We start from the raw sequence: 16389 nt of genomic DNA, 5'->3' as shown, positions 1-16389 counted from the left end.
GAAGTTGAATTTGAAGGATGGCGCCCTGAAGGAAGAACAGGTAAGCCAATATAAGAAAGGATGTCAGAGACGACATGGAATGACTATAAACATTGGAACCTCAGTTGGCGTCATCAATTCGTTCCAGAAGGTCTGACACAAACTGAAATGTACTCTAACCTATTAAATGTTTCTCCTCTGCTTAACTCAACTTAGTTAGCAAAGGGCTAAAGCAGGGGTCTCAAACACGCGGCCCGCGGGCCAAATGTGGCCCGCAGGACACTAGTTTGAGGCCCCCGCCTTGATATGAAAGTTTAATGTTAGTGCGGCCCGCGCAAGTTTGATATGGATGCTGTATGGTATCATGTACCCAGAAAAAATTATTACGTTTGATTAATGTTCATGTTAAAGGTTAAATAACTGTTAATAGTTATCCTCCCTATCCGTGTGGAAGTGGTAAGTTTTTGGCTATTTAAGTTTAAAGGAAATAACTTGAAGGCTACCGTTTAGGTCGCTAGCTCTCTAGTTTGCGAGTTAGCATGTGTCTCAAGACCCTGCAGTTGCGCAATATGTTGTAAATAAAAAGAGTATAAATGTGACTATAGTCGTGTTTTGTCATGTCTACAGGGCTCTAATAATGCTTTGTTCATTTTAATCTGAAAAAAATAATTTGTCTACCCACCAACTATATGTGGTTTCTTAAGTTTTTATTATTTGCTGTTTTATTATTATTATTATATTTATTTATTACTGATTGATTGATTTTCTTTATTCTTGATTTGTTTATTTATTTGTCATCTTATTTTGTGTAGAAAAATAAAAAGTAAGATATTTGAGAACAGTGGAATGTTTTATCAGAGCTTTTCTTGTAGAAAATTGGAACCAAAGCGAAGTTTTTTAAATTTTTTTGTTTTTAATAAATGCGTTTTTTTGTGGGCTTTTTTTTTTTGTTTAAAACCTGATGCGGCCCAGTCTCACCCAGACCCGAGCTCCAGTGGCCCCCCAAGTAAATTGAGTTTGAGACCCCTGGGCTAAAGAGTGATCTGGTGATGTTATCATGAGACAGGAATTGATCCTCTAGTTCTGGTTTCAACAATTAATAACAAAAAAAGCCGCTATCTGGGAAATTTACGCAAACTGAGATGACATTTTTACAAATTCTGGTCCTTGGACAAATGTACTTGAGGACCCTTGATACAAAATATTAGACACTTGAATGAGTTAATCAGGAGGATGTTCAAGCAATGTACAAACTAAGGTCTATAAAGGCGTTCTTGGATTAATCTGGTATGATAGAACTTGAGAGTCCGGACTTTAACCCCATCAAACCCAAACAAAAGATGGTGAGCCAGAAAGCTCAAACAACAAATGTTCTTCTGGACACAAAGACGGAACGTTCTATAGCTGTAAAGGGGGCATGAACTACATATTTGGTAATGACCAGGTGTCCCAATACTTTTGTCAGTATAGCATACAGGTGTAAGTTATCGAGAAATACATTTAATAATGTCTGTGAACATCTGAAAAACTCCAACCCCATCACCTCAATGTCATGGCTTGTACAGCAACACTTGCAGATCTCTCACCGGTTCTATCACCGTATTGATTGCTAAGAGAGATTATTTGACCACAGAAGCGGAGTGCAGCTATTACTCACCTTGATCACACCCCCTCTGTTCCAGAGCTTTCCAATCAGAGCTGGCTCCGAGCACCCGATTCCCAGGAAATACACTTGGAGGTCATGGTACTGTGAAAGACCCGCTTGTGACAAATAGCTGCTGGAGGGTTGGTCCACAGAGACGAGATGAGAAGGCCTGCATGATGAAGAGGATGACGGGTAAGCATAAAGACCAGGTAGGAGTACAGTAAGAAAGGTGCTGAAGGAGACCGGGCGTTTTCATTATTGTAAAAACTGAAGTCGTGCTTAAGTTCATTCTTTTACAGTCGCTAATATCATCTAAATTTAATTGGATATCAGAAGTGGTGTAGGCTCTCTTGTCTGCAATTCAATAACAAGAATAATGTTGAAGATTTTTTTTTTAAAGCTCTTGCATCTCTTTGATCACGAATGCGGCGTATGCTTACTCTGGAGAATTCTCTGGTGTAGGCCTTTGTGATTACCATCTTTTTGCATGTCTTACCTTCAGTTCACCTCAAAACTTCCCCTCATTCAGACCGACTGGGAGAGGGATGAGGAGCACAAAGATGTTTAAAACATGAGTTGTGGATTTGTTGCCTATATGTTTTGCTCTCAGCTATAATTAAATTCTTAATTAGGGAGCCCTTCAGAAATACATATGGTTGGAATTCAATGTGGAGATTTAACTAGTTTGTCCAATGGTGGAGGTGTAGAGAGGTGAAGAGACATCCTAGAGGTATGCGGGCGAGCCCTTAGGCAAACGATGAGCTCACGGTTTTCATTTTAATTTGCCGTTTAATGCTGCTCTTGCAAATATAGCTGTACCTCCTATTACATCTCTCAAGAGAAAACGGTATCGCCTCCGTTAGGGTGCATCAAATTTGAATGGGAAATTTAAATTTGGCTGGCATTTCATTTTTTTCTAATGAACATAAAAATGTCTTCTGCAAAGTTTTGAGGAAATCCATTGAGATTTAGGGGTGCCACCTCACACATAAACTTTGGTAAAATTTCAGAAAATGTGCAATTTCTAATTTGTAATTGCCAAAAAGTTGACCTGGAAATGTTGAGTACAATGAACTTCTATACAACATCATTTTTTATAGGGTTATTAAAGTAAATATATTTGTTTTCTCTTTGGGCAGATTGGGTATTTCTCAGAATTCAACTTTCAAGATTCTCCATTCATTTGTCGGTAAATGGCGGTAAATGGGACATGTTCACACGGCCTTACCCTGAATTTTATGTAGCAGTGATGGATATTTGACATATATATATAAAGTTTGAACACTTTGTTTTTTATTTTATTTGTATTTTATTGTAAACACAAGGGGCAATGGTAACATATTTAAATAACAATTCATGGCGACCATTGAACTGTTCACCACTTTATTCCACAAAAACAGATGTATGGTGGCACCCCTAAATAATCATGTATTGGAAACATATTTTTTTTTACAAATATTGGAAAACTTTTAGTACCCACCCCTATCAAATTTCAATAATTGTGTTTTTTGATGCAACCTAGCCTCCATCCAAAATAACCTGGAAGGGGTGTCAAGACAGTACCTCATATACTTACAATTCTTGCCATAACGGTCTGCCGTGATTCACTTGAGTATTAGCTTTTCCAAACAAACGGTGATTTGCAAAACTAAGTTAACTTTTTTTTTTTTGGCCTGCAAAACTTACTCCACTTTAATTTATCACATCTCGCCTGTCGTGCACAGCCATTGATCCAGATCATCTCCCCTTAACCTTAAGGTTAACCATTCCGTGAAGAGCCAGCTCTGCCCAAAGGCTCCCCAAATTACTTTAACTCATCGAAGTGGGAAATGGAGTATCCATTTTTTAATACGTCCGCTCAAGGCTTTAGTCATGCCTGTCTCACTCTGCGCATGTTTGTCATGGCAGCTGCATATTGTGGCTGTGAGGCTTCAACCGGTGCTGGGGAAGTGCTGCAGCCCTTTGATGTGTCAGCAGTGTGTTGGAGGTGCATCTCAGAGAAATTTTTTGGGATGTGATGCAACGACGATAGGTGAGGCTGAAGAGCTGCCAGGGGCTGATTGAATGTGCTCGACCCTCCCTCCGAAAGCTCTCTTGCCTCCAGCTTCCTTCATTTCCACCTTGAAATTGCAGATGTGCGGTGTGTAGACGTGCGTGTTTGAGGGAGTCGGTTGGGTGTGTTGTTTTATGCAGAAAGGTTTGATTAGAAATGTGTCAAGAGATCAGTAAGTTGAGAGGCCACTTTCTTTGAGAAATGACTGACACAAATTGCCAATGTGCTGCGTGTGGACATGTACTGCAGGTGTGTATTTGACTGTGGTGTTTTATGCAGATAGATTTCACTAGAAATGTGTGGAGAGTGAAATAAGCACAGTTAGTTGCTACTTTTTCTTTGCGGGGTAAGTGATAACACTAGCAAACTACGGTCCGTGGATCATATCCAGCCTGATGAGCTATTCATAATCCAATCTCTCTCTTGTATTAAGAAATAAAATACCAGGTTACAACATTCATTCATTCATTTTCTACCGCTTTTTCGCGGGGTCGCGGGGGTGCTGGAGCCTATCAGAGCTGTCTTCGGGCGAGAGGCGGGGTACACCCTGGACTGGTGGCCAGCCAATCACAGGGCACATATAGACAAACAACCATTCACACTCACATTCATATCTATGGACAATTTGGAGTCACCAATTAACCTAGCATGTTTTTGGAATGTGGGAGGAAACCGGAGTACCCGGAGAAAACCCACGCATGCACGGGGAGAACATGCAAACTCCACACAGAGATGGCCGAAGGTGGAATTGAACCCTGGTCTCTTAGCTGTGAGGTCTGCACGCTAACCACTTGAAAGTTCCATCCATCTGGATCTGGGTCGCAGGGACAGCAGTCTCAGTAGGGAAGCCCAGACTTTCCGGTCCCCAGCCACATCCTCCAGCTCCACCGACAGGACACAGAGGCGTTCCCAGGCCAGCTGTGAGACATAATCGCTCCAGCGTGTCTTAGGTCTGCCTCAAGGTCTGCCTTTTCACCGCATACGGACGAGATGCCCGAGCCACCTCAACTGGCTCCTCTCGGAGAAGCGGCCCTACTCTGAGCCCCTCCCGGATGACTGAGCTCCTCACCCTGTTAGGGTGACTCCAGCTACCCTATGGAGGAAACTCATTTCAGCTGCTTGTATTCGCTTGTAAACCTGAAAGTCTTAGCCTGCAATATGATTTATAATGATATTTTTTAATTACGGTAAGTCTGGCACTATTGAATTTATTCCAATGGTTTCTGAAGCATGAAAATATGCATTTTCTAATAATATTCTGGTACATTTGGACGTTTTTGACCTTTTGCTAACATGTTTATTACCTCTATTACCTCAAGCTTTCAGGATGGCATCGGAGTATTCCAGTTTCCCTCGTATGGGTTTTCCTGCCTTTTTGTTGTTCACTAGAAAGTGTGTTTTTGCTACTTCGCTTGCTTGTTGCTAGTTGCTAACTAACCTTATGGCAATGGTCACAAAACATAGAGTGTGTGAAGACCATACAAACATGGTGGACACAAGCTAGTGGGTGAAGCGACAATGAGTCGATATTAACATTGAATGGACTGCTATAAACGAGGTACAACTGCACACACACATATATACTGCATATATAAAACTGCACACCTGATATATATGATGATAGGTACACTATGGACAAATTGGGACACCTAACCATTATGCCAAGTATCACAGGGTTTATTTGGGGTCTGCAGCTCTTTTTTTTATTGGCCAACAGCATATTCCCTAAAGCCTGTTTATGACCGCCAAACAAACAAAAAAAAAATCGATATCTCTCTCAATTGTATGCTGCACTTTTGAGAGAAGAGGAGCTGAGAGGGTTGGTTTCCAAGTTGCACGTTTTCAGGAAAAACATCCTTCCTCATGGATACGATTCCACCTCTGACCCACGTCTAGGTTTTCTTGAGGTCACCCTATGTAGGCTTCACTACACATGTAGCCATTGTCTCAAGGTCAACCTGTGATTGATTTATTGAACGCTTTAAGAGGTGTGACCCAAGACTTTTCCCCATATAGTGTATTTGTTCTAAAAACTTTGCCCATATTTATTTATAGTGACGTGATGATGAGAAAGAGGGTCAATTCCCAGGTGATCCAGTGTACATGGAGGCGAGCTGACAAATTTACTCATGATCTGACCTTCCCGGGCACTGTAGAGCTCTGCTGAAGTGGAAGTAAGAGGCGGGCATCATGGGAGAGCCGAGGCCTCATGGCCAGTGGACTGGAGCCGAATGTAAGGGGGATGATTGTGCAGTCAGATCAGCTCTGCGGAGGCGAAGGTTTAGAGGCTTTAACGTGTGCGCAGCACATGTAATCCCCAAGCCTCGGGGTAGGACTATGTGCCAGTCGGCTCCTCAGTAGTGCTTCCATTCTGACGAGGAACGAGCAAAAGATATGTTATCATACTTCGATATTTAATTCTTCACATTCTAAGACACACAAACGTTCCCAACAAAGCCCTGAAAAACCAGCGCTGTGGTGTTTATCTTCAGCGCCATCATAAAATATTCCTTTGGGTGGAGGAACACTTTGAGTGCTTATATTAAATGGCTTTGCTTTGTTTCATCAAGCTAAATCAGCAGGTTTAATGGCTTTGTTTAGAGATCACACCATAATCACAGTGTGCAGTTACACATAACCCCATCATGGAATCAATCTATTAAACCAACTATTCAGAATACCAGGGCCATTGGATAATCCCATGCCTCGTTTCTACGAGAACTGAAAAACACGTATTTTCCAGAACAAGACGAAAACTAAGTTTTCTTTTCTCACTCCTCAGTGCCTTATTTTTGCTCCAGTCCGCACCATTTCCCTTCCTCAGATCAAACCTCCCTGAGGTTGAGGAAATCAGCACATCAGCACTTCTGCAGCATACTGAAAAAAAGCCATTTGTAGAAAATTGCTGTCTTTTGTTCACAAGGGCTAAATCTGCAGAATCCCACTGGAAAATTCCTATTTTTAGTATCTACCAGACTTATTGTTATCAAAGACAATCTCAGTGGAACTTCGGGATTGAAGGCTCTAGTTTTTGTAGAATTCGGTTTTCAACAAAAACGTTACCTCGGTTCTAGTACACTGTCTTGGTTATCATACACTATGTGCTTAAGAAACTTCATACTTTTTTCCTCAAACTTTGAACCCTGTGGCTATACATCAATGTTGTTATGTTCTAATCTTGTGACATCTCATATACTTCAGAACTACTATTAATCGTTTAAACATAGATATCGGAAAGATAGTCCAGTATAAGGGCCAAAAAAAGGAAACAACAAATTTTCGGTGTTTGCAAACCCTGTCACTCTAGTTGAGTGAAGTCTGGTATGCACCCACTCCAGTTTACAGTGAGCAACAACAAGCAATTCATACTAAAATCAAATGTAAAATATTGTTGGATTTGTATTATTCAATAAACACCATGAATATACCACCAATATTTCCAAACCTGAAAATTTGTTGTGCAGTACAATGACTCAAAGGCGGCCACAAAGGGGCCCCTGTACTGTAGTTCTTATGGAGGTCCAAAGCGATAACTCCAGTGGAAATAGTAGCCAGCAATTCCCCTACAATTCCTCTACATAAAACTTAAAATTCAATGTACTTAGTACCGCAGATGTACATGTCATATCCTCTCCCGTATACTATATATATATACACAGATACAATAAAACAAAAAACTAGGGCTGTCAATCGATTAAAATATTTTATGCATTTTGTCCATAGTTAACTCACAATTAATCACATTTAAGTTTTTATCTATAATAAGTAGGAGAAATCTCATTGTGGTAAATGATTCAATGTGCAACTGCAACGATAATTACATCAAATTTTATGTAAAGGGATATCAATTTGGGAACTTTGGGCCATTATTTTAAAAATACAGTCAGAAAGCATATTTTTGTATAACTATTTTTCTTTATTATTAGCATATTAGCTCTTAAATTCGCCCGCAAACATTCAGCAAATACAAACTGTGAGCGAGTGAGACGTCTTACACTAACATGTTTTTGTTTATTTGTGTCAGCTCAAAAAAAGATTTGTTTATTTACGATACTGGTTTTAAATTCTAAATGTTTGTGAGTGAAAAGCCTATTCAGAACATTCAGAAAGGATTATTATTAAAGAATTGCCTCAATGCATTTTTCCTTCCTGAAATATACAAATGAAAATACCTAAAACATACAGCAATAGTCATAAAACATTTAAACAAAATTGCAAACCTGATGTCATTTCATTTCTCTTTTAAAACACATTGAAATACACAGAAATTAATCATTATATTACAGTGAATATTTGATTACAATACTGTAAGTATTTCCACAGTTTTTGAATGTTTAATGTGATTTGGGATTTGTCCTACTTTGACGGTCATTGAACGCACCAACGTACCGGGCTGTATGGATGTATTTTATCCCTTTTTCTTTCACCTCATATCTGCTCCCGAATGCTGTTACTATGTGGGGATGCATAAAGGTAAGATTTGATGACTTTGAGTGCTAATTTGCATCATTGTGGTAGTTCGATGCTAAATCGCTAATGCTAGCATAACACTGGACTTCAGCCACATCACATTGACAGCCCGTCAATAGAAGCTGGAATTCCAATTTTAGCTGCCAATTCACAGCAAAAATCATCAGAGAAATGTAAAAATGTGAAAAACACTGGTTAGTTGGGTCGCCTTTATGCCAATGCAGCATATGACAATAAAAACAATACCAGACAGTAGATACAAATAAATTTGGTCTCATTACAAGAGCCATCTGCCAGGGCTTTGAAGCTAACTTTACCAATCTAAATACTCTTTTCTTTTTCCATTTCCCATCAATATTTCTTCCAGCTTGGCTACAGAGTTACCGTGCTTCAATGAAGTACACGGTAGTCGCGCATCGAAAAATTTGCCGTTAAAATTATTGCGTTAACTTTGACAGCCCTAAAAAAAAAAACCTAACATGACTTAAAATGCAGTGCTGTTCTCTTGGAGACAAATAAAGTTATCTAAAGTTGCTATCGAGCAATCTTTATTAAACATACCATTCAAAATATAATTATCTCGGTCCATTTCTGCTCATTATTTGTTCCCACTTGTGGCTCCACATCAACTGACACACCACCGCGTTTCCTTAAACTCCAGTGGGCTCAAAATTGTTGGTAACATATGATGTAAGAGATAATAATTATAGCATACGAGTGAACTAATGTAACCAAGAGTGCTCCTTGAAACCCAACTAGACATTAATGAATCGTTGCATATGGTGGACACCTTTGAAAATGAGTGTCTTGTTTTCATGATGTACTGTAAGAAACTGATAAGTAATTGCGTTTGCATTCATGCATGAGCAATAAGCATCTTTTCCATAAAGAGACCCTCCCTCCTGAGAATGACAAAAAAATGAAAAGTAAAAATAACCCATATCTAATCAAAATACACTGGATTTGATTATTATAATAGAGTAAGCACAGCATGCGTGATTTCTATTGATTGCTATGAGGTCCGCATGAGTGTTGTTTACATTATGTTATTATTATACCAAACGGGGGCAGCACGGTGGAACTGTGGTTCGCATATCTGCCTCAGGGTCAGGAGGTTCCAGATTTTAATTTGGGCTCAGATCTCTTTCTGTGGAGTTTGCATGCATGCTCTCCTTTTGCTGCCGTCGGTTTTCTCATGTCAGGGTGAATGTTGATCTGAAGTATTTGTGGTCTGTGCTCGACTGGCAACCAATCCAGGATGTACTCTGCCTTTTGCCCAGTCACCCGTGACTCTGAACAGGATAAGCAGTAGAATTACAATGAATCAATGGACAGACTGTGTGGATGTGAATGGATTATATGTTCATTACTATAAATGTGTCCACAGTAGTTAAATAACAAAATACAAGTTATTTTTATTTTAAGGCAATAAAAATATGTGAATTGTCACTTTCATACAGACAGATATTGGAAAATAGAAAAATTCTAGTGCAACAGTAGATCCAACATTAGCACCATCACCTGCTGTTGCCAACACAACAGGGAACATCAGTGTGAAACTTCACACCCCGAAATTGCCATGGTTGAATTCTGTTTCCATTGATTGTACCTCAGAAGAAGAATATTGGCGGGACCACTTTGAACCCGGTTCCGTATCACTGTGGTTTAGGCAGAACAACAAGTCGGAAAATTGGCATTATATTTTGTTTTTTTGTATGTAAAACTATAATTATTAATTATAAAATGTGTTTTGTGTTAATGTTTTTAGGTATTTATTTATAAGATAAGATAAGATATGCCTTTATTCATCCCTCAGTGGGGAAATTTGTATTGCACAGCAGCAAGAGTACTGAAACAGTTAAGCAGTACAAAAAACACAATATAGAAAAAAAAAAACAGTATAAACAACCCAAGTATTAACAAAATCAACAGTTTTTCCCAGAGTTATATACAAATACAGTATGCAGATAATATGAAACAAGATGATATATGACCATCTTTACACTGAGATCTTGCTAGTGAGTTAATATGAGGCATTATGGAAATACTTCACATAGAACTTAGTATATTGCATTTAGAGCCTTAATTTTGCACATGGAGGTTGATCAGATATTGCACAGTGAATGGGGTCTGGAGTAACTATACTGAATGTAAAAAACAAAGTATTGCACAGATGTACATAGTGGTGTAGAATTATTTATTATGGGAAAAATGGATTCTGTTTTTCGGATGTTTCGGTTTTAATCTGACCTTTCGGAATGGATTGATGGGGGGGGGGGGGGGGGACTGAGGTTCCACTGTACAACCAGTTGGAATTTCGCCATGGTAACCATAAAAATTCTTGCATTTGAAGAAAATTGTTTGAACATACTCCCCCCGTAATATGAATTAACAAGTGGAAACAAATGAAATCAGATTAATAGTTAAAAGCGCAATGTAATCACATTCTTATGCACTAGCGAATATTCTCTCAAGCGGTGTGAGATGTGTGTGTGCACACTCATTCAACTGTTAAAATGACACTCTCGTTACGCTTCGATGTGACCATGAAGGATAGAAAGTACTTTCCTCTTTGGCATCTTCATTCTAACAGAGAAGTGAAAAGGCAAGCCATGGTTAAGGGCAGTAACAGTTTCTCCCAGTAAGTGAAACGAAATTTAACAATAACAGAGGCTCCAGAATGTATGCAGCTCCTGTGACTAAACCTGTCAGCCGTGAGACAAGCTTATTTTTCCTTCACCTGTCTACTACGTTTGTGTGAGCACTTGCAGACTGTGCTGCCAGACTGACGTGCCGAAAGGCAGACGGTGATATCTCTCTCTATTAGAAACCTGACTGTAACACGGGGAGCAGCTCCACATTGGCATCTAAAGGCAGATTGAAGGGTGCGGTGGCACTTTTAAATATAAATTTCATCTGGTTAGAAGGGGTTAATTATATCTAGGTCACTGTTTTTTGATGAGATCTAAGAATGTGTTCCAACCAACCCAAATGAAGAAAAAAAACACACAAAAAAATGTTGTGCATGTTTGCAAGCATGCAGGATCGTGCATGCAGACACACAAACACTACATAGAAATGCCTCCGGAGCAACGCATCTACTGGGTGGATGTCAGGAAACTGGGTCATCTGAAGACTTAAATGCAATCTTTTTTTTAATTCCAAGTAATTCTTTTAATCTTCAGCATCTTACACTGGCATTTATATTTGTGTTGAAGGATGATGCTGAGTATAATAAGGCTGTCCTACATTGCCCTCTATGCAGAGACAGATGCTCTTTTCCGCATTGATTGAACATATTCACATGAACTAATAGTTCAGAGAATCTAACAGTTCTAGTTTCTTAAACAGCGCATCCCAAAAAAGGTCCAACACAGTCTGTTTCAGGGTCAAATAGTCACCATGAAACCTTCGTTAAGTGTGTACCATGTCATTTTAATATTCTTAATGGTTACACAAGTGTAAAAAGAAGTTAAACACTAGCCACGTTTACATGAGGAGTTGACTTTTTCGAAAACACTGTATACATGGAAAGGAATATTCCAATCTCTTGCGCTGTTATAATCAAACAGATATTCCAACAAGTGGAAGACTAACTCCCTATTGCAAATTTTTCCCGTTTGTCCAGTCTTGAAATTTAGTTTGGATCAAAAACAAACTTTTTCGCAGCAGTCCAGTGCCGATTGCTCGCCTCCATTTTTAAAACTAAAGAACGTCTTGAGTTGCGTGTTACGTCATATCTGAGCATGCGTTGAAAGAATGCAAATTTAAACAGGAAAAGATAAAATTCAATCTTGCTAATATTTTATAAATAAACTCAGGACATGTTTGTCTATATGTGCCCTGTGATTGGCTGGCGACCAGTCCAGGGTGTACCCCGCCTCTCGCCCGAAGACAGCTGGCATAGGCTCCAGCACCCCCTCGACCCTTGTGAGGAAAAAGCGGTAGAAAATGAATGAATGAACTCAGGACATGTTTTATATAGATATATTTTCTTTTTATAGCGAAACTGGACTTCTAAATAAAGTATAGAAGCGTTTAGATTCTGTTCCACAGATGGCGGTAATGCACAGGAAAGCTGCTTGCCAACCGCCAATAAACAACAGAAGAAGAAAAACACCACGAAGAAGAACGCACCCTGACAAATTTCCATTTGAGCAGGTACAAGATACCTCAATCGGATTGGGGAAAAGAATATTCCACCCCTGTGAATCCGATTATATGTTTATTCGGATTAGCACTTTTATACAAAAGTTAAATTCTTTCCATTTGAGCAAATAAACCAAATGCAATTGGAATATTTGGGTCCATGTATACATGGCTAGTGTTTTTAGTAAAAGGGTAAACATTAAATTAAAAAAACATACTGTCATTTTGCACAACAAGCCCACACATGGTATCACTATCACTGAAGTATTGCTTTGAACCCGAGTCTCATACTTCACATAACCTCCAGCGTATCACCGTCTTCTCACATTTTCATTTTACTACCTTTATTCCTGGCTGAACTGAGGTTATAAGCCATATGGCGATGTCTCGCATGACGGCAACCACGATGGTGGCTTAAACTCTGAAGTTTTGCGTGTCTTTGGAGGTGAATTTTTCCACAAATAATGTCTGAATTCAGGATAGTATGACCTCAGAGACAGGATGCACTTTATTTCTCCTATAAAAAGGGACGCCGTGTGAATGATCCAACCACTGACTGTGCGTACCTTTTCATAATAGCATCAGTGAGGATTAGTCACAAATGACTTGAACAGCAGATATGTAATTCCCAGTGATGTGCAATCAGGTGAGGAAATGATGAAAAATACAAAAACAAATAATTACATTTGTCTATTGAACTGTATTATAAAAAATGAATTTTCTGTATGCTTCCAATGGAATGTTTTTTAACAGTACAAATTGCTACAGTTACACATTTCCTCTTGGCTCCGTGTCCAAGCCCTGCCTCCTGTGTCATTGAGTGCACTGACTTGAATCATGTCTCTAATAATATAATGTTTCAGAAAGCTGGAAGGTGCTTGTCACAGCCATTCTTCCATGGAGAGGCAAAGGCATCATTTTATAATTTTTTTGACAGCTGGAGAGCAACAAAACCAATGTAAGATATGTAATATATGCTATGCTGAATGAGTGAAATTGAGTGCCAAAATGGAGGATTATATGTCCAAACTCACCAGGATGTGATCAGACTTTTACACAGAAGTATCCAAACTTGGGCGATGGATTAGTAAACGAGAAGAACATAAATGTTTTACTGTTAAAAATAATAATAAATTGGTCTAAAAAGTGGGATCAGTCTCAGTGTTCACCAAGGTGTGTGTGTGTTGGTTTCCCCTCTCATCTATAGGATGGTGACACACCTGCAAGGTGTATCCCAGGTGTGCTGCATTGGCAATCAGGTAGAGCTGGTATAAAGCAAGCGCCTCTTCTTGCACCCTCAGTCATTGCTGTGTGTGGGGGAGGCAAGCCAGAAGTGATGTGTGTGTATATGTGTGCAGCCATTTTGGTTTTATAGTTGTGTGTATTATTGGCAAGATGAAGCCTCATGAGGCTTTGAACCATTTCATTCAATTGGTTCTAGATAGGGTTTATTTCTTGAAGCTTCCTGTGCAAATGAAACCACCTGCTGGTCTTGGATGCAATTACAGGCATCTGTATTTTCACATATGATGCACTGAATTTTGACATCTTGGAAATGATTACTGTATTGTATGAACAAATTAATTAATTGATAAAGTGTGAGATTATTTATCTATATGAAATTGTGAATGTTTTCTTGTCCATAAATGCTTTTAAGAAGAGTCCACTGAAATCTTGGACAATGATTTACAGAACAGACGAGATGTTATTGATTCATTCATTCATTTTCTACCGCTTTTCCTCACAAAGGTCGCGGGGGTGTTGGAGCCTATCCCAGCTTTCTTTGGGCGAGAGGCGGGGTACACCCTGGACTGGTCGCCAGCCAATCACAGGGCACATATAGACAAACAACCATTCACACTCACATTCATACCTATGGACAATTTGGAGTCGCCAATTAACCTAGCATGTTTTTGGAATGTGGGAGGAAACCGGAGTACCCGGAGAAAACCCACGCATGCACGGGGAGAACATGCAAACTCCACACAGAGATGGCCGAGGGTGGAATTGAACCCTGGTCTCCCAGCTGTGAGGTCTGCGTGTTATTGATTTTCATTTAAAAATTCCTCCTCTTTGGAACAACTGAACAAAACGTTCCGACACAGGAGAAATATCTGTATCTAATCTTTTATCTTCTCTGAACATTCCAAACTAATCAAACTCAAATGACTGACTCCACACAAAACCTACATTTTAATGGCTAATCCTGAGAACTCTATAACGCTGTCCAACATGGCGCCAAATTGTGAACCACTTCCCGAATCCATCATGTGGCACAGCCTGGCAGCCAGGCTTTGGACGTCATCATGTCCTGCCCCCAAGAATCAAACCTCTGTACATGCCCACACTTTGAAGCCTTAGTACCTCTTGTAGTTTATTTAATAGTGTGGCATATTTATTTTCCCTATAGCTTTTTTTTTTAGTCTTTTAGTTTTTTGGTATTTCAGTAACTTTTGCTGCAATTATGCTGGAATTAATGCTGGATTTACGTCCTGTTTTTTGTTAATCCTGAGATTAGAAGTGTCTAATACAGCCTATATATTGCTGAATTTATTTATTATTGTGACACCAACTGAAGTATTGACTAAATGATCCTTTGGAAGCATTGATCAGAGATTACATTGAATTCTGTTTTGGATAACACAACTGGCAGTTGGTATTGTCGTTGTGTAATTTCACTTGGTGCATCAAGAACAAGCAGTCCGACCGTTACAGAGTAAAAATAAACAATGCATCAGTCTTTGATGGTTATATTTAGCTTTGTCATACAGATGTTAAAATTTTGTATCTCACTTATTTTTTTTCAGACTTCTCTCTGGAGTATGCATTATCAGGCTGCTGCACTGGTGTATTCTCAGTGATACTGTAGTTCAGTCTAAATGATGCCTTTTCATCTCACCGGATGTTTGGAATGATGCGTGTTAACATGCCTTAATTGAGAAATCCGCCCCTCCCTAGTGTCCCTCAATGACATTTACTGGGGGTTCCAATGAAAAGGACTATTTGCATATCAAACACCATCAAATCATTCTCTTGGGCTCTGTTTTATATAATAGTTATTCCCTTTGTTGTTTGTTTATCTTCTTTGATGGTTGTAAAATGAATGTGTCAAGTTTACTATACAAGGATAGATGATCTAAAGGTTGATGCTAAACCATATGCAGCTTATGTAGGGCAAATTTAAAATAGACAAGGAAAGGATGTTGGTTTGATGTTGGGTAAAAAGCCCGAAATTCATATTTTAAAATAAGAATGCCACATGGCAACATCCCATCCCCGACACTCGCCTCCATAAATAATTGAAGATTTAATCTGTGATATTTTCAAAGGTCAGATGCACAACAAAGAAAAGGAAATGGCACCACTGCTTCCCTATAACGGTGCTTAGTAATCATTCCATATTTGGTGTGTATGTTTTCACCTCATAGCGTAATATATCCATTCATTCAGGGTCACAGGTCACAGCTGTCTTCAGGCGAGAGGTGGGGTACACCCTGGACTGGTCGCCAGCCAATCACAGGGCACATATAGACAAACAACCATTCACACTCACATTCATACCTATGGACAATTTGGAGTCGCCAATTAACCTAGCATGTTTTTGGAATGTGGGAGGAAACCGGAGTATCTGGAAAAAATCCACGCATGCACGGGGAGAACATGCAAACTCCACACAGAGATGCCCAAGGGAGGAATCGAACTCAGGTCTCCCAGCTGTGCGCTAATCACTAGACCACCATGCAGCCAGCACAATATATACAATATATTCATTCATTCATTCATTTTCTACCGCTTTTTCCTCACGAAGGTCGCGGGGGGTGCTGGAGCCTATCCCAGCTGTCTTGGGACGAGAGGCGGGGTACACCCTGGACTGGTGGCCAGCCAATCACAGGGCACATATAGACAAACAACCATTCACACTCACATTCATACCTATGGACAATTTGGAGTCACCAATTAACCTAGCATGTTTTTGGAATGTGGGAGGAAACCGGAGTACCCGGAAAAAGCCCACACATGCACAGGGAGAACATGAAAACTCCACACAGAAATGCCCAAGGGAGGAATCGAACTCGGTTCTCCTAGCTGTGTG

At 39.6% G+C, this 16389-nt stretch overlaps 1 long non-coding RNA gene across 3 annotated transcripts in view; it reads right to left on the bottom strand.

Annotated features, from left to right (window-relative positions):
* LOC144894456 (uncharacterized) overlaps window positions 1-13429 on the bottom strand; it is an 85673-nt gene extending 72244 nt beyond the window's left edge. For all 3 annotated transcript variants that reach the window (XR_013625061.1, XR_013625062.1, XR_013625060.1), the window contains exons 1-2: window positions 13331-13429; window positions 1637-1793 (exon numbers count right to left, since the gene is read on the bottom strand). This is a non-coding gene — a long non-coding RNA (uncharacterized LOC144894456). The remainder of the gene's footprint in view (window positions 1-1636; window positions 1794-13330) is intronic.
* Between the last annotated feature and the right edge of the window lie 2960 nt (window positions 13430-16389).

The sequence above is a fragment of the Doryrhamphus excisus genome, linkage group LG20, assembly GCF_037039965.1.
Source record: "Doryrhamphus excisus strain RoL-2023G ecotype Guam linkage group LG20, RoL_Dexc_Guam_v1.1, whole genome shotgun sequence".
Classification (NCBI taxonomy): domain Eukaryota; kingdom Metazoa; phylum Chordata; class Actinopteri; order Syngnathiformes; family Syngnathidae; genus Doryrhamphus; species Doryrhamphus excisus.
This window is presented reverse-complemented; position numbering and strand designations above follow the sequence as displayed.